General features: G+C 41.1%; 1 protein-coding gene across 10 annotated transcripts in view; it reads left to right on the top strand.

Annotated features, from left to right (window-relative positions):
• TRIM2 (tripartite motif containing 2) overlaps positions 1-23,871 on the top strand; it is a 117,778-nt gene that overhangs the window by 32,528 nt on the left and 61,379 nt on the right. For 3 of the 10 annotated variants that reach the window (XM_037378560.1, XM_037378444.1, XM_037378469.1), the window contains exon 1: positions 10,604-10,738. The exons of 4 other annotated variants lie outside the window; for them this stretch is intronic. The gene's annotated coding sequence lies outside the window, so the exon portion shown is untranslated. Of the gene's footprint in view, positions 1-10,603; positions 10,739-17,431; positions 17,575-19,454; positions 19,657-21,873; positions 22,378-23,871 lie in introns of those variants that run through there. 3 more of the 10 variants (XM_037378449.1, XM_037378492.1, XM_037378499.1) reach the window with 3 other exon arrangements.

Genomic DNA, 23,871 nt, shown 5'->3' with positions numbered 1-23,871 from the left:
GACCACACTACAGATAAATCTAGAGGACTTTACAGAGTATTTAATATCTTTTTTTATTTCTTGGAACAACATACCTCCCTGAGTGGAGTTTCTGTTTTTATCTCTTTACGTGTTATCATCTGTCTTCTCTTTGTAATTGTTGATTGAGGCTTGCTACATAGGAGAGGTGAATGGAGAAGAAAGAACTTTTCAGAAAAGAAATATGTGCAGTGTTTGGTCTCACCTAACCTCTTCCAGAGGTTTTTTTCTTTGTCTTTAATCAAAAATATTGTGCCCAAATCCAGGTGTGTGTTATTCTTATAAATTATAGAAGTTATAGTGGTTTGTAGATGGAAAAGAAAAACAGTTGGAAGTGGACCCATTACCTGTTTTTACAATGAGGACACAAGCCTTTAATTGGTGTCAAAAACTAGTGTCCCAAAGCAGGCTTTCTTTCAAATATTACCCTTGTAGCAGAGGTGGTAAATGGTACCCTGGGCTGCATTAGGAGAGGTATTGCCGGCAGTCAAGGGAGCTGATCCTTCCCTCTGCTGACACTGGTGAGGCCACACCTGGAGTGCTGTGTCCAGTTCTGGGCTCCCCAGTATATGAGAGATGGACATACTGGACGGTCCGGCAGAAGGCCATGAAGATGATGAAGGGATGGGACCTCCTTTCTTATGAGGAAGGGCTGAGAGAGCTGGCACTGTTCAGCTTGGAGAAGAGAAGGCTGAGGGGGGATTTTATCCATGTGTACAAACACCTGAAGGGAGCGTCTGAAGAGAACAGAGCCAGGCTCTTTTCAGTAGTTCCCAGTGACAGGGCAAGGGACAACGAGCACAAACTGAAACACAGGAGGTGCTGTCTGAACATCAGGAAATGTTTTTTCTCTGTGAAAGTGACTCAGCACTGGCAGAGTTTGCCTGGAGGTGCTGTAGTCTCCATCCTTGGAGATACTCAGAACCTGACTGGACATGATCTGAGCAACCGGCTGTAGGTGGCCCTGCTTGAGCAGGGGGTTTGAAGCAGCTGACCTCCAGAGGAACCTTCAGCCCCGAGTGATTCTGTGGTTCTCAGATTCTGTAATTCTGTTAATGACTGTCTAATAAAACTAAACATAAATAGCTACAAACATATCAATACATCCTCAGCATAAAAAAGGTAAATCAGAGTGTCAGTGGTGTGCTACACAAACACTAGGGAAGAAAAGAAAGCAAGCTGCCTATATGGCATCAAAAATTCATCTCTCAAATGAGTGTGCATCAGGACACAGTGGTGTTAGTGTACATATTCATGTAATTCTAAAAAAGATAGTCTCTGGAATAAAGCCTCTCCCTGTTGTTTAGCGTTCAGACTCCTACTGCAAAGGAGAGGATTTTAATGGTTCTCAAATAAAGGCACTGAAGTTTTTACATGCAAAGCAATCTGATTTTTCTTAGTCTTGTTCTCAGAAATAACTCAGTGATTTTGGCTGATTTTTTTTTTTAGTGGGGCAAACATCTAGAATGAAAAATTTCGCCCCAGTCACTAAAGACTGTCAGTCTATTAACTGCTGAAAGCAGGAGCACTTAATGGAGAAATATGAAATTACCATGCTTACAGGTGATACTATCAAAATGCACTAAAAATGGATAATTGACAACAAAATACTTCTCTGGGTAGACATCATGGCACTCAGTACCTCCATGTAGCAAGGAGGTTCCTCAGTATAGATGTAACAAGATTTCTTAGAAAAAATCTGAATGGTAATTCATTCTGTTGAGAATGGTATTAAATATCTCTAGATTCTTCCCCTTCTAAAAAGTGATATTGGAACTTGCTGTAGAGGCTGAGGTTACTGTGGGTGAGGAATGACTTGAAAGGAAAAAGATTGGTCCATACATCTTCAGTTTCGTTTTTTTTAGAATGCTACTGCGAAAATTTAACTTTTTCCTTTATTCAAAAGTTAAACAGATTTTTGAATATGCAGAGTATTTCCTTTTTAGTATCCTGTTATTCTGAATTGTGCACATTACTGCTCTTGAATCCTCTGGTATATCAAGGGGTTCGCATGTGTTTTGTTTTAGGCATCATATCTAGGGATGCCAGTGGGACTGCGTGCAAGATAAACTTCCTTTCTGGCTGACTTGTGCTTTTTGCTTTCTTTAAACTGTCCTCAAAATGACCAAGAGCTACAGCTTTAAAATAACTGCATTAACACAAGCAATTGCTTAATTTTAGCAATTATATTGCAATTATCATCGCCACCTCCTGTGAGGTCTCTTTTGACTTGAGCTTGAGTCAGAAAGCAATCAAGAGCAAGCAACAATCCTTTCAAAGCAAGAAGCCTCATTTAAATGTGCCACATTGCTGATATTGACAAGCACACAGAAAAGCCCAAGTGAATGCACAGAAATTTTCAAGGCCTGCTGTTCATCCAGACACTGGGTACTATGCAGTATTGCTTCACAACAGATTTTGTTCTGTACATGCAAACAGAATCACAGCATGCAAGCTATAATTTAATCCATGTCGTAGACAGGGTCAACACAAAGGCCTTGGTAGAGCACTGGGCTTCAGTCAGGAAGCTGTGACCGTTTAAACAGAAATCAGGGAGTCCTTGCTCAAGGAATGAGGCAGCATATTCATTACTTTTAGACCAATAAGAAGACTGAATGCTGAAAGAAGTGGGCTTTTTTTAGATGAAAGTTAAAAGAGTAGAACAAAAAGCAGACTGAAATGGAATTGATTTCATGTTACTATAAAAACATCATAGTGATATTGGATCCAGGTTATAGTGATTTTAATTTTATTTCATTCTGCGTATATTCAGATCTTTACTAATTTAGATAGTGTTGGTATTGCTTTTGCATATACATTTTACTTTATTTATTTGCTGGAGACAGAATATACAATATCCCCAAACTTTGCTAGCTAGGTAAAAAAAACTTTTAAGTTCCTCCCTCCTCCATTAACATTTGCAAGGAATCAATCTATACATTTTTGTTTGCAAATAAAAAGATATAATTTGGTTGATTTTAGACTCACATTGAGTAAAAAATTAAAAATCATGTTTAATTCTTAGTCACGTCCTTTGTACTTCCATATTAATTATGTGTATGTTCTTATGTAAATTTCCCCCCGTAACTTACAGTTGCTATATAAACATACAATCTCATAAAAATACTTTCTTATGGACAATATGTTTTAAATATGTGCAGAATGCATAACAAAATTTCTGAAACATTTTAGCATTCTGTGAATTCCATTTCTTTTCAAGTCAGTGACAGCATATTAAACAGAGCTCCGTTCTATCAGTATACATTAGTTTAGCAGGTTTGCTTGAGTTTTGTAGACCATATAGAAATTTGTGATAGCATTGGTGCTTTCACTCTGCAGTGAGCCATTTGTCTACAGACTTGTTTGTTGTTCATGCCTTTAATAAGAACCTTTGTACGCTCAGTCTGCTGAGATTGTCTGTTACCCGTTTTTACCTAAGTTCTTACATGTGTGATTGACTGAAGAATTACTCTGGGATTATTTTGACCTTCAGTTCAGTTTTCTTAGGCTGCTATAAAATGGCATGACATAATTAAATCCAGACATGGGGGTGGTTTGGTTCTGATTACATGACAGTTTTAGCCATATGCTGCTTGGATCAGGGGACTTTAATTGGGTTCTCCTGCATGGTTAGAGTTTGTAATGTCTTTTGATATTAAGGTCTTCTTTCTCTCTCCTGCTGTTCAGAATACCTCTATAACAGAGCTTTGCTTAAGAACTAGCACGGCCCTATTTTTATAGGGGTATGGGTAATCACCAGGAACCTCACTTGAGAACACCTGGAATTCATCAAAATTCCCTCTTACTAGCCCGTTATATGAGGATACTGAAAACGGACTGTCGTGTTTGCTTGCAGGCTTCTGTAAGTACACATCACCATCCTTTAAATGCATTTCTTCATTCAAGTGAATGATTCTGACCTTTGTTGTGCCTCTGCACTCCATTCCATTCCAAGTGTTTAAATTATTTAAGTGTTTCCACATGCTGGGTAACTAGCACACTTTCTCTAGGCTTGCTGGGTAGAAAGGGGGTGTAGAAATAAGCTGGGTATAGCATCTTTCTTGGTATCCCACTCCAATTCAGCAAGCAGGCAAGCAGGCACACGACATAAAACACATGGATAGTCTCATTCAGGGAGAGGTAAACCGCTGATCTACATTGGGAGTGGGAAGGACAAGTCACATCTGCACCGTGAGGCGCAGACCACTCTGGCCATTATTCAGGGTAAGTGTGTGTGTAGGGAGTTAATTCCTTTTAGCTCCTGGTTAAATCCATGGCTGACCTCATTGATGTGACAGTGAAATCAGCGGGAGTTCTCATATGCATGAAAGAAAGGCATGTATTAAAGTGCTTTCTTTGAATCAAGGTCACTGCATTGCTAATCTGAGCAATTTTTCCTGTGATGGGCAAATGCATTCTGGTCTCTGAGCATCCTTTGCTCTTGTTGATGCAGAGGTTTGGTTCTGTGCCAAAGAAGCAAGTGGGATGTTTGCTGCAGAGTTCAAGATGAATAGGGTTTATAATGGGAGCAGGAGCCACTGCTATCTTGAAGGCAGTCTTTTAATTAATCATATCTATTTGTTGTATGACAAAAGAGTTATTTTGAATATCTCCCTTGAGTTCTTCTGTGTGAGCAGCAGTATCTCAGCCAACACAGAAGTGTGAGGAGCTGGGGAAGCTATTTCTTTTTGCTTGTGAACAAGCCCACATTGTAAAGGTCATACCTAATAAGGGAGATGGTATGTTTTTTCATACTGATTTATCTGTTGAAAAGATACTGCTGGAAATGTTTATACTACTAGAAAAGAGTTCTTGGAGACAAGTCATCTTGTAATTTGAAATTAGGGTGGATTTGTGTGCTGCTGTTGTCAGGGGCTCTTTTTGGAAGCACCTGAAACTCTGAATGTAGGTCTGCTTGAAAGCCAAAACGTTTGTCCTTCTGAAATATTTTTGTGAACTCTAAAGCTAATGAACTCTAAAGCTAAGGACTATTTCAGTACTGTTTGGAAAATCCCACTAGAAGTGCATGCATCACCCCTGGACAACAGTGGAATGTAAATGTCATATCTAGATTCACTCACAGAATTTAATAGAGAAATGCCTATAGTGGAGTATAGCATGGCTCAAGGTAGCTTATAGCCAGCTTGGGCATAGAAGCACAGTTATGGCAGCATGGTGCCCAAGACAGGCTAATTTGCTTTACTTCTTGACTGAGTTCTCTAGTACTTCAGCAACACATGTACTAGACAGATATTTTAGTGCTAGCTTTGATATTTCTTGCTACCCTGCCTGTCACAGTGCAATCTAGACAAACCTTGAGGCTCAAAACCTCTCAGACTACCAAACCACCAGGTGAGATGTGAAATTGAGGCCCTTAGTCTGCAAGTAACGTAAAGCACACCTAACATGGCAAATGAAAGGCATGTGCAAAGAATAGTTTGTACTTGAAAGGCCTCCTCCAAGCCCTGTGGCAACTGGGGCCTGTGAACCACCTCTTACCAGGCCACAGGAGGAAATAAGGAGAAAACTTGCAAAGGTGAAATTTGAGGTTGTATGGTTACTGTGCTCTACAACCCCAAAGTCAGTCTTTACCCACAGTGGATGTATTTTTGGAGGCACCTCTCCTTTTGTTAGTGTATTTGTGTTTTATTTAGAATGAGTGACCTTAAAGGTGGCAGGAAATTTTAAACAAAACTTATCCTGCCAAAGCAATTACCGTGTTTATTGGCTTTCAAAGGATGCATTTCTCAAGTCAGTAAGGATAGGAACAGTTTGTATGTCCAAAATGTCATCAGTGAGAGCTTCAAAGCACTATAAATGTATCCACACAGTATTTCTGTGACATAGTATTAGCATTTTATATATTTATATATAGAGAGAGGGGTATAAAAGGTGAAATCACCAGTCCGGATCTAACTGGAGCACCAGTGAGAGTCAGATGGGATAGAAATCATACCACAGCGGTTGATGTACATTTTCTACATAACCCTTGTTTCCTTCCACTCAGCTTCTAATGCTATGTTTATATTTTCGGTTACAGTTACAGTTTTGTAACAATCTGCTACTTTTCCACTCGGGTGAATAGAGAAGCAGTGTCTATGTGCAGTGTGGCATTATTTACACTATTGAGTTCATGCAAGTATCTGTGATCTGATCCTTGGTGTGGCATTACTGATGAGCTTGGAGGAGACACGGCAAGCCTTGAAGAAAGGCAGATTCTAGATGGGGAGCTGGCAGATTACGGGGAGGTCCCAGCAATTGTTCGGCAGTGCAGGAAGGAGTAGTTGTAAGCCTGACCTTTCTCTGTAGAGAGCCATGAAGAGAGAGGTGCTGACAGCAGCTGTTTCACTAAGCCATTTGGAGCACAGGGATATTTCCTGCAGCCAGATGTGGCCTCCAAGGAGTCTTTTCTGGCATTCGCTAGACCTCATGAGGCACCACCAAAGGGTTAAATAGTTCCACAGTGTGTCACTCATTCTCTAATTAGGAAATGGTCCAAGAGCTCAAAGTTCAAAACGCACATGGTCTGAGCTGGGATTAAGCCCAAGTTCCCATTCATTGTAGCTTCATATGTTAGTGTGCTGCATCTGCACATGATCTCTTCCCCTTGCCATTTCTGCCATTTGTTTTCCCTTTTTGAAGAAAAGCGAAACAGTTCATCTACAGAGTTTCACTACTTTTGTCACTACCCAAAGTGTTTCATTGCCTGAGCTTGTGTGCTTTCTGGGAATAACTTGTGACCCACTTTATAATTGAAACCAGGCCAGTAAAACATGACAAAAATGCTACTGCATCCTGCAGCATCTGCAGCTACTGCTGGAGAAGCAGGAGAGGTCTTCTCCCAGAAAAGGCATAGATGTGAACCGGTCAGGCTGAGCCTCGGGGGGCCTGAGGTTCCTTGTTGGCACCCAGGGGAGAAGCAGAGGACAAGCAAAATGGCATGCAGTTAGCATTGTGTTTTGAGAAGAAAGGGTGGAGTGAGGCTAGGCTGAGGCCACAAAAAGGGAAAGGAAAAAAACCAATTTTACCAAGCAAACAATAAATGGTAGAAGCCAGATACATGGATAGTAATAGGGAAGGGGATACAGTGAAAATGTTACCCCATGGAGCCTGCAACCTAGGGACTGGGCAGTTAAGTTCTGATGATTCATAACACAAATACCTTCTGTTTTCAGGTGCAGACAAATGTTTCCTTTTTTTGCTCACCAAAATCTTTCTCCTATACATTTTTTTCCTAAGAAATCAAATAATGACTATGTTTTCAGAAACTTCATTTGATTAAAACAGTGTCTCACCTTTCTGTGGGAAATACATTTCAATAAAACATTTTAGTGCTTGCTGGAAATCAAACAAGGGGTTACAGGAGCTTTTGAGACCTTGTGTTTAGGAGTGGCGTGGTTATGGGACTCATAGTTTTAGGTTTCCCCTCAGAATGGATGGTAGCTTCTGGGGATGACAGCCAGCTTTCTGCTTATGAAAAAAAAAAAAAAAAGGTGATGATTGTGGTCTCCACCTCTTTCCCTCTCCTTCTTCTAGCCACTTGTGTTTACTGCTTCCCTCGGCTGGCTTTTGTGCTGTTTAGTATGGCAGGGAGATGAGTCAGATGATTAACCTGTCTGAAAAACATATCCAGCAAGACAGATTTGGTCTGTGAGCTTTCACACCGTTCCTGGAACATGTGTAAGGGAGGGGGCAGGCCTGTGCAGCCGGGAATGGCAATGAAAAGAAGGGGCAGGATGAACCTTTTGGTAAAAGTAGGCTGTTAAATCAGCTTGGCCATCTCACTTAGCTGGTGCTTGGGTTGGTACCGTTGGCAGTGCTGGTAACAATTTTCCTACATCATACAAGACTTAAGGACGAAGAGACAGCTTCACCCTTGGCATAATTCTATGAGCGGAGTCACAGGAGTTATACCCAGGGTGACTTTGTCTAAAGTGTGCCTTTTCAATGTAGTCCGCTAAATCAGCTCATTCTTGCTCTCTCTTTTGTGTCTTTGTTTGTGGCTACACTGAATTAGCATCTTAAATAAATTGCCATGGGAATCAGAGATGCTATAGCTAGCTTGCTTTCTCTTAGGCATCTACAAACAGTCTTTTCATAGCAGTCTTTTCACAATTTGATGTACAGTGTTTGGGCACTTGATCCATATCCTTCAAGGGCTTTTGATAGCTATCATGTTGTGTAAAAATACCTTAACAGTGTAAGGTGCATAACATGGTATATGGTTGATGGATAGAAAATTTCTTGCACATGTAATTTATACATGCAGATGAAACATCTCTCTTTCTGGAGTGACTTATCACATATTTATTGCTCCTTATTCTCATTCTGATACATTGTTTCTGTATTTTGTGACACGTGGATTGTAGAAGAGACTAGATAACTTGATTTGATGAAGCAGGGAATTCTCTGTATAGAGGACAAGGTAAAAAAAAGAGCTTTGTAGGAAGAGAGAAGGCTGAAAAGACAGGCCTTGTGGTGAAGAGAGCTGTGGGAGCAGATCAATAAGAAAGAGAAACTCTGAAAAGGCCTTGAAGCTCAGGATAAGAAAGCATGGTTTTCATGGGGAGGTAGGCAATGTGGCTGGGTATGGAACAAAAGATGACCTCAGTTACACAGTTTTCTGTGGAGAACAATACAGGTGCATTGGGAGTAAGATCCAGGCTCAGTAATCACAATAATTAAAGTAATCAAATACTGTGATCACACAGTGGATCTGGGCAGAGATTTACATGTTAAAAATACTAGAAGAAGAGAGTTCTGGCAAAATAATGTTGTTAATGTGGATAGCGCCGGGTTAACTAAGCAGAAATTCTGGATAAAAGTATAGGCAGTGCAGGTGATATATTTGGGTGGCAGCTGATGGAGCTGTGCAATTGCACCAGAATCTCAGATATCATTGAAGAATGTGCCTAGTATGTCGCACTGTGAAGAAAATCTTGCAAACGTGACCCCAGCACACTGTGATGCAGCAATATGTGCCAGAACTTGCACACAGCCTGTCAGCAGAAGCCTGAGAGCTGCGATATGCCTTCCCATCTGAACAACGTGTAAACTTCAGCATCTGCTTCTTTACCAAAGCGGAGGGGGAGGGAAATGACTTGTGCCAAGACTGTACAGTAATGAATGTGGTGTGACTGGACTGCTTTAATTTGTCCCCAGAAAAGGATCTTAAAATTAGGAGCTGTCAAGGCATTTAATACTGTATGTCTCAAACACAGGGTAAAATACGAGACCAGAGAAAAGCAGTGAGCTGAAAAATAGAAATGCATGTTTATAAATGCAGGAGTCAATAGTAAAAGCTGGATAGAATATAACAGGAAGTAAGGTGCCTTGGGACGTAAGAGAGGAAGAGGTAGGTGCGGAGAGAAGAATTAATCAGAAAGGTCAGAGCGAAAGCCCAGTAGATGGCATGGATTTTAAGAAGGATTTTAATTATTTCCAAAGCAGAAGTGCTCGAAGAGGCTGAGGCTGAAGTACAAAGCGCGATATTTATGCGAGGAGGGGGGCACTATAAGAGACTTGATGAGACTGTTTTGGCGGCAGACCAGCCTCACAGCCAAACTAGAGGCATAAGAAAGTAGGACAATCTGGCAGGAATTAGGATCAGCAGCTGTAAGCAGGGTATTCAATTAACTAGGAACAACTCGAGTCAAACAACAAAGGAGAGAGGAACTTGGGGAGACAGGTGGGATCATAGATGGCTGAGGTAAGATCGGAGGGAGCTTAAGTTTCAGGGAGTATTCACTCCATGCAGTATCTCTTTTGTCTCTTTGTTAAGATCGCTAAACTGCCAAGGAAGTATTTACTTCCCTGCAAGATTACCTTTCCTTGAAATGATGTGGGGGGACAGACAGGTGAGCATGGTGTGGTGCTGAAGAAAGAGGAGACTCAACACCTCCCCTTCTGACAGCATTCAGTTGCTAGATCAGCATGGTTGTCTCACAGAGCCTTGCCTTAAGGTGCCTATGTTGTGACTGTGCTCTTTTGGGATGGTAAGGACCAAAAGAACAGGCAATTAATACGGAGGTGAAGAGAAGCAATCATAGTAGAATCAATGAAGGTCGGGGGGTCAGGTCACGAAGGTCAGGGTAAGACATTTGTGACAGAGAAATGAGAAACCCTAGTGTCAGCAAACAAGCGAGTTAGGAAATACAAGAATAAGAAAAAGGGTGGAGAGAAGAAAAACTGGAGACTTTGCAATTGAAACTTCTTTACAGTGAATTTAGGCTAAACTTAATGCACAGTTTTTTGTTTGTTTGATTGATTAACCTAAAAAGAACAATGCATTGGGGATGCCTGTGGGGTTTCTGTGTGTATGACTACACAGCAAACGTGCTTTTCCTGAAGTGACTTACTGATTATTTTTTTTTATTATTTCTGCCTTAAGCATTTTACTGCCTAGCAGTACATCGTCAAGCACTAGCCCTTCCTAGTCAGTCCCTCTTGTTCCCCTGCTTAAGAATGAAACACAATATCTTGAACACCCAGAATGCGAAGAAGCTAATCATTGGCTCGCATTGTGGCTGGCAGGGCAGGCCCGCCTCTTTGGCTTGTGCTGACAAGCTGTTTATGTTTGTGCAAGGCCACCCTTTAACTCAGCTGCCTGATGGCCATAATGGGACCAACTGTCTGAATGCTGCAGGGAGCTAAATCTTCTGATCAGAGGCACAGTGAGTTTCAGTCTCTGATACTCCTGCGTGGACTCTATGGAACACTAGTAAGTAGCCTTCTGTCTCATTGTGGCTTTTCTCACAAGACTAAGGGCATGTTTTAGCAAGGCAGGTAGGTGCTGTCATTCAGAGAGGCAACTATTAAATATTTTCCTCTGAAGTAAAAGAGCAGCTACTTTGTATGCAGTGTCATGACTACAAGGACTACGCTATTTCAATCTCAAATGAGACCTTCCTGGGAGGCAAGAGGGAAGAAGCTAATAGGGACACAACCCATTTAAACTTGCCAGGTTATTTTTTTATATGACTTTAATTAATCTGCATCTAGTTCTCATTTTTAGCTGCGTTTCCAGTATTTGATCGTCCAGTCATGTTTCAAACAGCAGCAATTTTCACAAGGTCGTAAGTGGCGTTGTTTGAAAAAGTGTGAAAAGGCTAGAAATGGGACACTGTAAAAGGAATGCTCCCAAAAATGCTGATATGAGCTGTCATATTCTAAGATATATGCCTAGCAGTAGAAAAAGCAAAGTCATGTTCAGAGATTTCAGTCCTGTTTGCTGGCTGCTATTAGGAAATGTCTATACCTCCATAGAGTAAAAAACTGCAGATATGGAATGAGCTTGACTTTTTGCATCTTTAATATCTCCTTTCTAATGTTCAGAATTTTAAATAAAATATTCCATGTTTGAACAGTATTCTTCAGCTTAGTCCTGCATTGCAAATATTGATCGATTTTTCAGGCTTTCTCTTTTACCTTTTACACCAGCAAAGAAAATCTTAATGTCCCTGTCAGAGCTGGACACCATGCAGAATCTCGGAACTAGTCCATCCCTGAAGTTTTGGCAAGTCTGTGTCTATATTTCATGTGGTAGCTGAGGAGTTCATCTGTAGACCTCATTTTATAAATGAAGAACATAAAGATGTGACAGATTAAGTGACTTTGCCATCACAGTAGAGCAAACTGTCAGCACTCAAGTTTATTACTAAGGTCACTGTACTATATTATTTCTTTTTCTTCCTTTCATTTATTTTACAAAATCCTATTGGGCAGTGTGAATAGTAATTTTTAGGGGTGACTCTGTGCACCTCACAGAGTTCAGATTGGAGAAATACCTTATGATTTGCTTGCTTATCCAGACTGCTCTGAGCTCAAAAATGTGTGGGAAGCCTCAAGCAGAGTAGGCTATAGCATTATTTTCAGTTCATCCTTCTTTTGGTGTGGCTGGAGGCTGGAAATGTCCCATATGGCATTATGACAGCACTTCAATATTGCCGGGATGGATGGTCCTTTCTCCAGAGTACTACTGCTTCAGCTCTCTCCTGAACCACAAGTGCCAGGATCTTGAGAAAATTCAGCTGCGGTTTTGAGTTCATGATAACTGTGTGTGGGGAAGATGCTGTCGCTGTAAGTAAGCATGTTCATTATGCCTCTTTTTAAAAGCACAGGAATGCGCTGCACAGGAAGAACCTTACCTCTAAGTTTCAATCAGGTCTTTGTTAGTCTTGAGTCATGCCAAAAAAATAAAAGCAAATCAGAAGTGAGGCCTGATGCCATGTTCTTTTCAGCTTGTCTAGCTTGCCCTCTATGGATGTACCCAACAGGGGGATGCCCGGAGGGTTATGCCTTCATCTTTGCCATGTTGCTTGTGTTTTGGGGCTGTGCACAGCTTCTGCAGACAATCTTGACGCAGCCTGGAGAGCTTTGGCTCAACTCTCCCACTCATCTATAATGCTTTCAAGGACTGCATCATTCAGCGAGTCTTGAATTCCAGAGGGCCAGTCAAGCAATATTATTTGTAGGAAGCAGTGGCTAAGAGACAGTTAGACAAACTTTCAAATAAAACTGATGGGCAGCTGTTGCACTTAGTACGTGGGTCTTGATCCTCACAGTTGTTCAGCTCTGAGGCTGAACCTCCTCTACAACAATACAGTGCATGCATGGTAATGTATGAACTAAAGCTAATTACAGCAATAAGCTGCTTCTGTGTCAGGCTGTGAACACAAGCCAGAGGTTTTCAGTCACTCTCTCTAAAGTATCAGATAGATACTAAGTCTTGATTTTTTGTCTATAAATTAAGAAAGCAGGATGTCAGTACTTCAGTAACAATGAAAGCCATGAGATACACATCAAGCATAAATATGCACCTAGGAGTTTTTGCTGTGCTCTCTCAGTATGTAGTTAGGAATAATAAATATGCTTACCGCATTGTCTCTCTCTTGACTAAAGAAAGAACTCCCTTGTGCATCATGAGCTCAGTGCAACATGGGTTGCTCTATAGGGGCAGACTGTGCCTGTTTGATTTACATCAGGGTAAACAGGCAGAAGATTAAAATTGATTTGTCTTTCTCCCAGAGAGATAATTTTCAAGATGTATTCACAGGGCTTGCTAAAACAGGAGGCTGAATCAACATCCTTCATAAAAAAAAAAAAGCTGGCTTCTATGGACTGCATATGCTGTAATTGTACTTTCTGGTTCTGAGATGGTAGGCAGTTTGTGAAAGCAAAATGATTTCCTAATATCCATTCACTGAGCTTTCAGGTAGCCTGGGAAGCATATCATCCTCAATCTACAAAAGAGGGAAATGAAATCTGCAAGAAAGCTGGAAATAGAGCTAAGATCTGCTTCCCAGGGCTGTGTTTTTACTGCAATTCATTTCTCCCCCTGGCTCTGTAGGTGCACTGTATGTGGACTGTGGGATCCGTTGCCAACATTTTCCTGTGGCTGAGTCTTTAGTCTGCAGTTCTGCAGTCACATTTGCAATATAGCTATTGTTCAGTTATTCAGCAGTTAATGCAAGGTATTAATTTGGGGTTGACTGAAACCCTGACCTCTTCCCAAATGTACTTGCAGTTACCAGATTACAAAGCCTGTAACATTGAATCTGATCCACTAGATTTCCCCTTCTTTGCCCTTGAGAATGTCAGACCAGCTCCCAGAATGGATCAATCTCTTGGGAAAGAACAGCTCTCTAGATTAGTAAGAGTTTTGAGTTTCCAGAGCTTAATTCATGACACTGAGCATTTGAATTCTTAGTGAAAGCAGGAGGCTTTAAGGGTGCTTTTCATCTCAGGGTTTCAGCTTATTAGCAGGTACTCTGCTGATGCGTGATGCTTGATTAAGGTTACATAAGAGAGAGCCTGTGTGTAAAGTACCACATGTGCCCCCTCCCATCAGCTGAGTCTGACCAGAAAACTGACTTTCAGGTAACAGGAAAAGTCTAAGGGCCTGAAAGAAGCAGTGGCAGCCTTCTGTCAGGTTTGGATAGACTTGCTTGTAAAGTCACTCACCATCAGTACTTGGGTCTGTGAAGGGATAGAGACTGAGATCTGCAAGCAACCCCTTAGCAGCCTCCTTGGATAAGTTGTCCTCTCTTTTAAATCTGAACCCTCTCACTAACACTTTCCATGCTAATATCCTCAACTTTTACCCATACTTATGAAAGCTTTTAAAATCTTTCATTGTGTTGTGGTTGGGTTTTTTTTTTTTCAGGTCCATTTTCCTAGGTATTAGGTCCTTTTCTAGGTAAGGGATGTTGTTGCCACTAGAGTGAAACATACTGGATGGTTCTAAAAAATGAAAAATGCTGAGCATATGCAGCCTTTTCTATTAAAAAAGAAAAAGCAGCAGGGTTGTAGTACTCAGATCTCATTCATACATCAAGAGTAGAGGGTCTCTTTCTAATGTCTGCATTTTATATGCCAAAAGGTGGTATTACTCAGAGAAAGCATTGCACTTAGGAAAGAAAAGGATTGCAAGGCAGGTTATATGCAGAAAATTCATCCCAGGTGAATAGAGGAAATCTCTCAACCAGGAATTTGCCACAGGTCCAGTTCTGTAGAGCAGCCTGTGTGAAATATAATAGAAAACTCAGGTCAAGACAAAAAGAAAAGGGACCACTTCCTACCTTCCTTACCTGTGGCAGAGCGTGAATTGCAGTGGCTAAGTGGTCTTCAGGTCTGTGCTGCCTTAAATCTGTATCTACCAGAGTCCACTGGTTTCTTTGACTTCTTTCCCTCCTGTCTGATGTGCCCAGCCTCCCAGCTGGCCAGCAATGCTGAAAGAAACAAGTATCAGAGGCATCCAGATACTTGTACTGGCTGTGGTCTGTTCCTATGCTGGGGAGATGTTCCCTTCAGCTCCATAGGCAAGCCTTAAGCTTTCTTCTTACTGGAATCACTGGCTTACAGAACAGGCTCTCTGCATTGCTACTTTGATAGTGTGTAAAAGGCAAAGTTTTGCAAACTACCTTCTCTTAGGGTACATGCAGGATGGGTATAAAATTAACTGCAGCCTGCAGATGGTCCAGATTCCTCTCTCTAGCTCACCTCTCTCAGGCCCAGAAAGCAAATTGTAACCCAGTATGTGCTCAAGTAGGCGGGAAATATTCTAGATGCCGCTGCTCCTTCATCCATGAAGGAGCCTTTAAATATTTCTGTTTCCTTCCTTTTTGCCTGTGTAGCTGGGCTGAAGGTCTAAGAAAGCAGCAATTTAAGCTCATAGCATAAAATGTCCCTAATTGAGTGGGTAGCTTGCTGTGTTCTGTCCTGGTTGCTGCTGTCTAAAAGAATTATCACGGCTGTTGTCGGCCTTTTCCTCTTATCACTGCTGGTTCACAGCATGTGAAACTGAGAAGTGTAGTACCCATGAAGATTCAAGGGTTGTACTGCAGTTTTGCTCAAAAAATTAAATCATACTGGGACTCACTTTCTTCCTGACATTTTTCTCCTTACATATCATCTTCAGCTGATGCTTTACCTAATGCTCCCTAAGGTACAGTATAACCTCTTAATGTACCCTAACCCTGTTTGTGATAGTAATATTCTGGCATGAAATTCTGCATGTCTTACTCTGTCAAAACTCACACTAACGGCAATAAGCAGACTGGTTACTTAAGGGCTGAAATGGGTCTGTGAGAATTACGGTCTTTTCTTCTATGTATGGTTTAATTTCTGCTTCTGATTGGGATGCTTAACTTTAAAGTGGTACCTACCTTTGGCCTTCTTTTCAGTTAGTTTTAGAATGTGTAAGAATAGGTTGATAGGTATTTGATGAGGTTAATATTAACTCCAGCACTGCAGTGGCTGAACTTTCAGCATATTAGTTTTCAGACATTGCCTTCCTGAGACCATCTGTCTAAAGAAATCTGCCTCTCTCTCTCTCCATTTTCCCCATCATTTTCTCCTGATAGCCACTCTCCTCTTTCACTTATGCTTGACACTCATATACATGTTGGAACCCAGAGCTGCATCAAGCTTCTCCTTGGTTCACAGTTGCTATGGAAAATGTTATGCTGTCACACTCCAATACACAGATGGGAAAATGTGAGCCAGGGCTACTGTGGCTCCGACTGCAAGGAAGAGGATACAGGAGTGGAAAGAGATGACCACATGAGTAGAAAGAGCAGGGGCAGCATCCTTGTATATCTGTGCAGGTACATAAATGAGGGTATTTGCAGCAGAGATATCTTGTGTTCCTACCTTCCCCAAAGGCCTGCACAGCCTCAAGGTTCTCAGCCTTTCACTCTGTGGAAAAAGAGCTTTTAAAGACACTTCTAGTGTCTCCTAGCCTGAGGCCACTTATCCTTAGAGCCGGTCCCCAGCTCATTCCCAGTGCAGAGCATCTAGCTCCTTGCTGTGGTCCATGCCCCCCTGCCTCGACCACATAGTTCACAGCCTCTTCATCTTTCTGCCACAACTCCTCTCCTCCCATCCTAGAATTACCTTTTTTTCCAGGCCTCCCAGATCCCATCCTCCTTAACCTCTGTGCTCCATGCCATTTAAAATGCTTGTTCTCCCTATCTCACAGTCCTTAAAAGCTTCACCAGAGCCCTTGGCTCGTTGCCATATTCTCCTCCTACTCTCGGTCTTCCTCACTACAGCCCAGTGTTTGTGGTCTGGGGGCTGTTTCTTCTCCCATAGAGTCTCAGGTTCTGCAGTGCAAAGGTCTCCACATACCTTCTTTTTCCTTTCTTGTTGTACTTGAAGGCAGGAAAGAGGACAGGTCTAAACCGGGCACATACTAGCCCTTTGTATGCTGTAAGAGTGGATAGCTCCAGGCAAGGTCAGAGAAAGACTAAGCCAAGCAATTTATAAGCACGGTATATTTCTTAGAAAGCGTAGCCCTTTCTTTTTCTCTTGGCAAACAAAGTGTCCAGTATTCACCACATATCTTGTGAACCAACCTCAGGCCCAGACCTGCCTTTGAGCTGTTTGCTGTGGTTCTTCATGTGCTCATTTCTTTGTGTCACTGGTTACATAGTAACATTTCTGATTCTTGGATGAATGATGTTTTCAAACAAAAAAAGGGATGTGAACGCATTACTTTTGGTTCAGAACTTTTCATGAATGCAGCCATATGAAAATGTATTACATCAGTGTTTCCTGGATACTTGCTTTTGACAGGAAGCTTACTTATGTGAATGAAAGTTTGTGAAAAACAGTAATACTGAGACATGATTTTATAGGAGCCGGGGCTGGTGGTTAATTTCTGACAGTAGCAAACTATGATTGAGCGCAGTACAGAGCAGAAGCGTGAGCCTGGTGCAAACTGAGTATATCCCACCGTTTAAGGGTCATGGTTGCCAAAGAAGTATGACTTAGAGCTTCAAGTAAGTTTACAATCAGGACTGTGGGACTTACCTGCTGTTCCGTGGTATATTTTCATAAGCAGCTGTAGCATTTGGCTCACAGTCTTCTTTCTTCGCCTGCTCTGGTCCCTAATGCCCCACATCTCTGTCAGCTGCAGGACTCGGAGGACCCCTGTGAGCTAATTCACCTCACTCACCTTGCAGAAAATTGATGCATTTTGTCACAGGTCAACTTTCTGTGAGGTGATGAACTGTATCTGTCCACTGGGAGTCCAAACAAGCGCCTCAGTGCAAGGTAAGAAGTGGGAGTGTACAGCCAGAGGGGGAAAGGGAACCTTTAAAAACAGTGTAATGTTTGTGTTTTCAAATTGCATCCTTCCAGTATTTCACCTTCCCTGATGAAAACCACTAGGACAGGCTCATTGCATGCTGTTTTCTGGCTTGTTACTTAAACAACATGAAGTATCCAGCCATTAACTCCTATACTGTGAGCTTCAGCAGGCCAAAAAGGGGCCATCTTTCCAGCTCACTTGGAAGGAAAATGGCTGCGTGTCTCTGTCACCAGAACACTGAGAATAAGATCATGTGCCCCAGACAAGCCCAGATTCCTGCAGTCACAGATTTTAGTGAGAGTTGATGGGAAAAAGTGTCTTAGTGCTATGCTTATTCTCCTTTTTTTTCTGGGGACAACCAGGGGGCTACTGCAGGCTGTAATGAAAACAGCAGTAGCAGTGGGGTTTCTCCAACAATGACATCAAGGTTATAATACATTATGGTTTTGTCTGAGCTGTGTGTTTTCTTTCTGTGGAAAAGAAGTTATAGAATCATAGAATCATTTAGGTTGGAAAAGACCTTTGAGATCAAATCCAACTGTTAACCCAGGACTTCCAAGTCCATCACTAAACCATGTCCCTAAGTACAAGTGATGCATTGTAAAGCAGAATACGTACGTTATAAAGCAAAATACCAAAAGCACTGAAACAGCCCGATCCTCATCTAACAGTAGGAGCAGGCTGCAAAAGATTGTCACACTGTATTGTCTCTTTGGAAGATAAGCTGACAGTTATATGCCTTTCTGGAAGGGGACACTGGGCACCAAGTTGAAGTACTAAGATAAAACACACAGCAAGTGAGGCCAGACCAACTGAATACAAGTTTACATCTGAACCCAGACCCAAGATATTCCATGTACTGGCTTTAAAATGCTGGTGTTAAAATGATTTATAATATCGCAGCTGATTCATCGTCAGTGCCAAAATTGCCATTATTTTATTTCATGAACAGTAAGTGTACTGAAGCTTTGCCTTGTACTCCTCCAACAGTACATTTGTCTCAGTTTATCAGACTTACGTTTTTTCAGTCTGTACAAAGTCTTTCAGCTTGTTTGCATCAGAATTTTCATCTAGGACTTAAACTACGACCAACTAGAAATCTGCATAAATGTATTTTAAATCCTACACCAAGTAGTCTACTGCTAAAATGAAAGGTGACAGCTGAACACAGGTTCATCCCTGGCTTGTTAATCCACCTTCTGTCATACAGGCAATTTCACAAATTCAAATTAAATGGCAAGGTACATCCTCCACCAAAGTCAGACCTTTCACCTGCCACTTTCTTAGTATTTAAAAGGCAGAAGAACAGGATGGAAAACAGGTTGCTTTCACCTATACTTTTGCAATTCAGCAATCCCAATGCAACCAGACTAGACTAGATGGGAGCAAGATCTAGGCCAAGAAAGATGCATATTCTGCCACCTACTGTGCATCACCATCTGTCCATCACTGACTGAGGAGGGGCACTTTTTCCTTGCTTTAATGAACATGCAACGAGGTTTAAAAAAAAACTTTCAAAGATCTACGTACACAGCTGCATATAATCAGTATAATCAATATCTAAACTGCATCCTATTCTACTCTTTTCCTACTGACATAGTTGATCTTGGTGCAAAATCAGGGTTGTTTTCTGCTTACATGGAAACCAACAGGGTTGCTTTGTAGCTGTTTGAAAGCATCCTAAATGGAAGCTACCATTCTTCTGAGAAGGAAAGTTGCTTCTAGCAGGTTGTTTTCCCTATCTGATCTGTTCTTTGCTGTAGTCTTTCCTGTATGAAGCTTTCTACAGTAAATTTTCTCTCACCATCTGACTGATCAATATCTTCCATCTCCATTTTTCCAGAAGACTGCCTCAAAGATCATAGAGACAGAGTGTGAGAAAGTGGGGATCAAGTGATGCCTTAATAATATCCAGGCAACAGTGAGGGGACACACAGCTAGCCTGTCTGGAGGCAGGAGCTATCTATGGACAGTAGGATACTGGTACCCCACATGAATGATACAAAAGGGGGAATGAGGAATGGAAAAGAAGAGAGAAAAAGATGGTAAGGATGATCCTGGAGCTGGGAAAATGAAAGGTTATTTAAAATCAGTCTTCTATTTTTGAATCTTGAGTTTTCTTGAAGTTTTCTTATGTAGCTGTTATTTGTGAAAGCAGCCTTTTCTGTAAATGGACTGGGTTTTTTTCAGAGAACAGATATATTGAAGAGTAACTGAGAGATCAGTGTGAGTTAATGCATTTGCTCTTTGGGAGGACATTCAGTCAGCATGAGCATCACAAACTTAAAGTAATTATTTCCACCTACTCTCCACTTTAACACCATGCATCACCAAAACAAGAGTTCTTATTCCAAAGACAAAAGTCATTCAACCTGTCCTGGACTGTGATACTACAGTGGAGGAGAGAGCCTACATGTCTAGAAAATCACACACGGGCTACTCTGCTGTACCCCGTGAGATAATTTCTGCCCCCAGATTTGGAAGTCTGCTCTACAAGGATCAAGTCCTTTGATTTCATGGAAAATATCAGTCCTGATGAAAACAAGATTTATTCAGTTCACTCCACTTGTTTATTAAGTGGGAGAGGAATAACTCAACTGTTAATAAACCTTGTTTACTCCTGTTTCAAAAATAATGTTATTTGCTTCAGGTGATTGTATTTCCAGCTTTTGCTGCTTACTACCTTGATGAGAAGAGAACAGAAGAGAGGAAAAACACTAGAATGCAGGTCAAAGATGCACAACCATGGTAGCAGCTGAGCAGCAGGGCACATGAAATCTGTTCTCACGTACCTTTTCTTTGTGTGGGGTGCTCTGGTGCCTAATAATAAAACTAAGCTCAAGTGTAGCCTTTTACATTGGATCACTGGATTGTATTTCACTCATCTGAACGGCTGCCTGTTTTCACAAAAGCTGCAGGAATATAATACCTCTAAGATCTCTAGTATTCTACCTGATGTGACTGAAATTATTCAATGGGTTATACAACTATTGGAAGGTATTGTGACAGCACAGGCAAAAATACAGGCAAAGAAAATTTGTTCATAATTTTCTCCTTTGCTTCTACTGATTAGAGAGTCTTGATTTATTTATTTATTTATTTAATAATTCAGCTACTTTTGACATTAACAGTCCATTCGTGTCAATCCTGGATCCAGGTACAGGATGAGTATACAATCAGCATAATCCGAATTGTGCAAAGTTGAAAGTGAGCAAGTGACAAGGCTCAGGACTTTTAGGCAGAGTGTTTACAACGGTGTTTTTATTTTGTCAATGACTCACTGTACTGATTCACCCATGCTTTAGTAAAAGCTGCCTCATTTTGAGACTCTCACTGTTCAAATAGGGTTAAGATTATTCCCATTAGAACAGCTTGCAAAAGTTCTCTGGCAAAACTAAAGACGAAATAAAACTTGATTTTTTTTTCTGTAAATATAGAAATATTTAAAAATATATTTATTATAATTATAAATAGATAAAATTATATACAATTCTATTTTATTTATGATATATAAATAAATATTTATATTTTTAAAAATAATAAAAAACCCCCTGTAGTTTTAAGCAACGGCAACACTTCTTTAAGTACCATAAAATTGGCTTCCTAATTTTTTATTGGAAAAACAATGTTCTTCAGTACTGACTCAAAAGCTCTGAGGTATCCAAAAGTAGAGGTGACCCCTCAAGCCTCTAGTACCAGCATTCAATCAGGGCAGTAACCTTTAAATAGCTGAAAATAGGGACTGAAAGTGACTTAGCAGCTTCAAGTTGTGGACTTTCACTGGGTGCTTTTCAAAATGTGATGCTTTTGGTAAAAATGTGCATTCTTGTAATTAATGGCTCGGATCACCCCAGGGGTTCTTTGTCAAGCAGCTGTCTGCTGACTCTGAGAAAAGAAACCCCACCAAAGCAAACCAAACCCTTCTGACACAATAGATTTGCTTCCCACATGGAAGCATTTAAAGGGTGTAAGTGGGTCAGCATTCACTTCCCTGTTTATAAAAACCAGGTTCTTCTAAATGACTTGCTAAACTGCTGAACTATTTCAAGTAGTGCACGGGATTTCCACTCCCCACCCCCCACACCTTCCCGCCCCATCCAGAGACGCTTTTTGTGCTGGGAGGGGGGGCTATAAGGTTGGTTTGCTTCCATGGGGGGGACCAGGCTGCCACCTTCCTGAGTGGTGTGTGATGTCTCAGCTGCTGGGGGCTGCCTGGGGGGGCATCTGCAGATGCCATCCTGGCATGGGGCTGGCTGTTTATTTTCAAAACCGTTGTACCTCAGCTTACTTGTAAGGCTCAGGCATGGGGACTTCTGCTAGAACTGGACTGTATATATTCCCTGGTTTGCCTGTAATTTGCAGCTTATGAAAACCAGATGGATGACTCCATGCTCTGCAAGTTAGTATAGGAATGGGAGCTTCTGACATAAGAGCAGCTTTTACAGAAAACACTGAGTTAAGAAGATTCAGGCTCAAGCTAGATTGCTTCTTCCCTCCCCCCCGCTTTTGTCTATTTTTACTGCATCATTGGTATGTGTCCAAGGAAAGTCAGCCATATCATTCGGAAATACAAGGGGATAAACTTTTGACTGTCGGATCTCTTCAGGCTGAGAGACTCCAGAGTAAATGAACTGGGAGAGAGAGAGAGAGAGAATTAAAAGGAGAGATTTCTTTAGGTGAACTTTTTTGGTTGTCTGCTCTGCCAACAGCAGTGTAAAATAACGAAGAAACTGCAGCAGTCCTTTCCCACTGTCTTTGTAAACAATGTAAGTTACCCTTTCACACTCGTCTCTGTCTGTGTGCTTTTTCTGCTTTTGAGTATTTTGTGAGAGCAGCGGTTTTGCAGCGAGTGAGCTCTTGCCAGGAGCTCTGCTGTGTGAGCGAGTGAAGGGCTTTGTCTGTCTTTCTCTTCTGGAAGTCAGGGCGGTAGCAGGGAAGCTGAGCAGTTTGCCACCACCTTTCTTTGACAGTCGTACTGGCTAAGCTTTAGACGGTTGTCGAAACCTTTAAACCTTTTCAGTATTTGTGCAGAAATGCGTTTGTAGTTGGCAAAAGACAATAGCAAATGTTTTGATTGAACTGTGTGTGTCAGGCTTGCTGTAAGAGCAGGCATTTCAAAAGGGGATTGTGTGATGCTGTGTAAAGAGGACAGGATGTGACAAGGAAAAACAAATGTTTCTTGCTCTTTAATGTTTAAAAGAAATAATTGAAACAGAGCCAAGGAGTTTGCCTAGGAAAGAAATAGTGATGTTTATTCAAAGCAAAATAGTGAATCTGTAAATGTGAGAGGACACTGCCTAGGTCTAATTAGGAGAGACATTTTACTTTTCACAGGTGTTCTGTTTTTTGAAGTTGGCAGTTGGCATTAATATTACTGTATTCTGTTGTTGTGCTTTTGTCAAGAGTAACTTGAGCCATTACCTGATGAGTAGCTATCCATAGGTTACTTACATCAGTTGATTTACCCCCTTTTAGTTTATTTTACTGTTTTCAAGATGCAGTCTAGGCAGACTGTCAGGCAGATTGCTAGGTTTAAGTAAAACCAAGGGATTATAATGCTAATATATCAGATAATACACCAAGAATAAGATAAAAATCACTCTGAACTCAAACATTCATTAGTCCAAAGCATTTACATAAGTGTTCATTTATATGGGGGCAAATAAGAACATTATGGTGGAAGTACAATGACTAAATGAATATTTCTTAGATAAGGATGTGGCATAAGAAACGTTGCTTTCTGTTCCAGCCATAGATTTATGATCTTTGAGGGCCATGGATTTATTACCTGGATAACATTCTGTGGCCAGCTATTGTGATTTAATAATCAGAATTCTTTTTCTTAAAATTCCACATTGCTGCTTGTGTGAGAACTGAAATTAAATTGACTAGTGGATACTGATGAGAGCTTCCAGACAATATGAATCTTTGGAATAAACTTCGGAATAAAATTATAGGGTTTGAAAAGCATATTTTCTTTTTCTGGTTTGGTTTTTAAAAATCTTATAAACTTGTTTATTTTAAAGATAGTCCCATAATTTTCTGGAAGGTAGATTTGTGATATCTGAAGCCTGGACTGGTTACAGAGAGAAGGTACCAGGAAGCTATTGTACCTGGTCTTGGGACTGCCTCACCCTGCTAGAAAACAAAGCCAGCAGAAAAAGGAGGTTATCCCTGTTTCCAGAGAGTTTTTTGGGGACGATCATTCTGTTGGCTGCTGACAAAATAAGTCTTCTGTGCTTTGGCCCTCATCCAAAACG

This window comes from Falco rusticolus, chromosome 1 (assembly GCF_015220075.1).
Source record: "Falco rusticolus isolate bFalRus1 chromosome 1, bFalRus1.pri, whole genome shotgun sequence".
Taxonomy (NCBI): domain Eukaryota; kingdom Metazoa; phylum Chordata; class Aves; order Falconiformes; family Falconidae; genus Falco; species Falco rusticolus.
The sequence above is the reverse complement of the archived record's forward strand: the minus strand, read 5'-3'. Positions and strand labels throughout refer to the sequence as shown.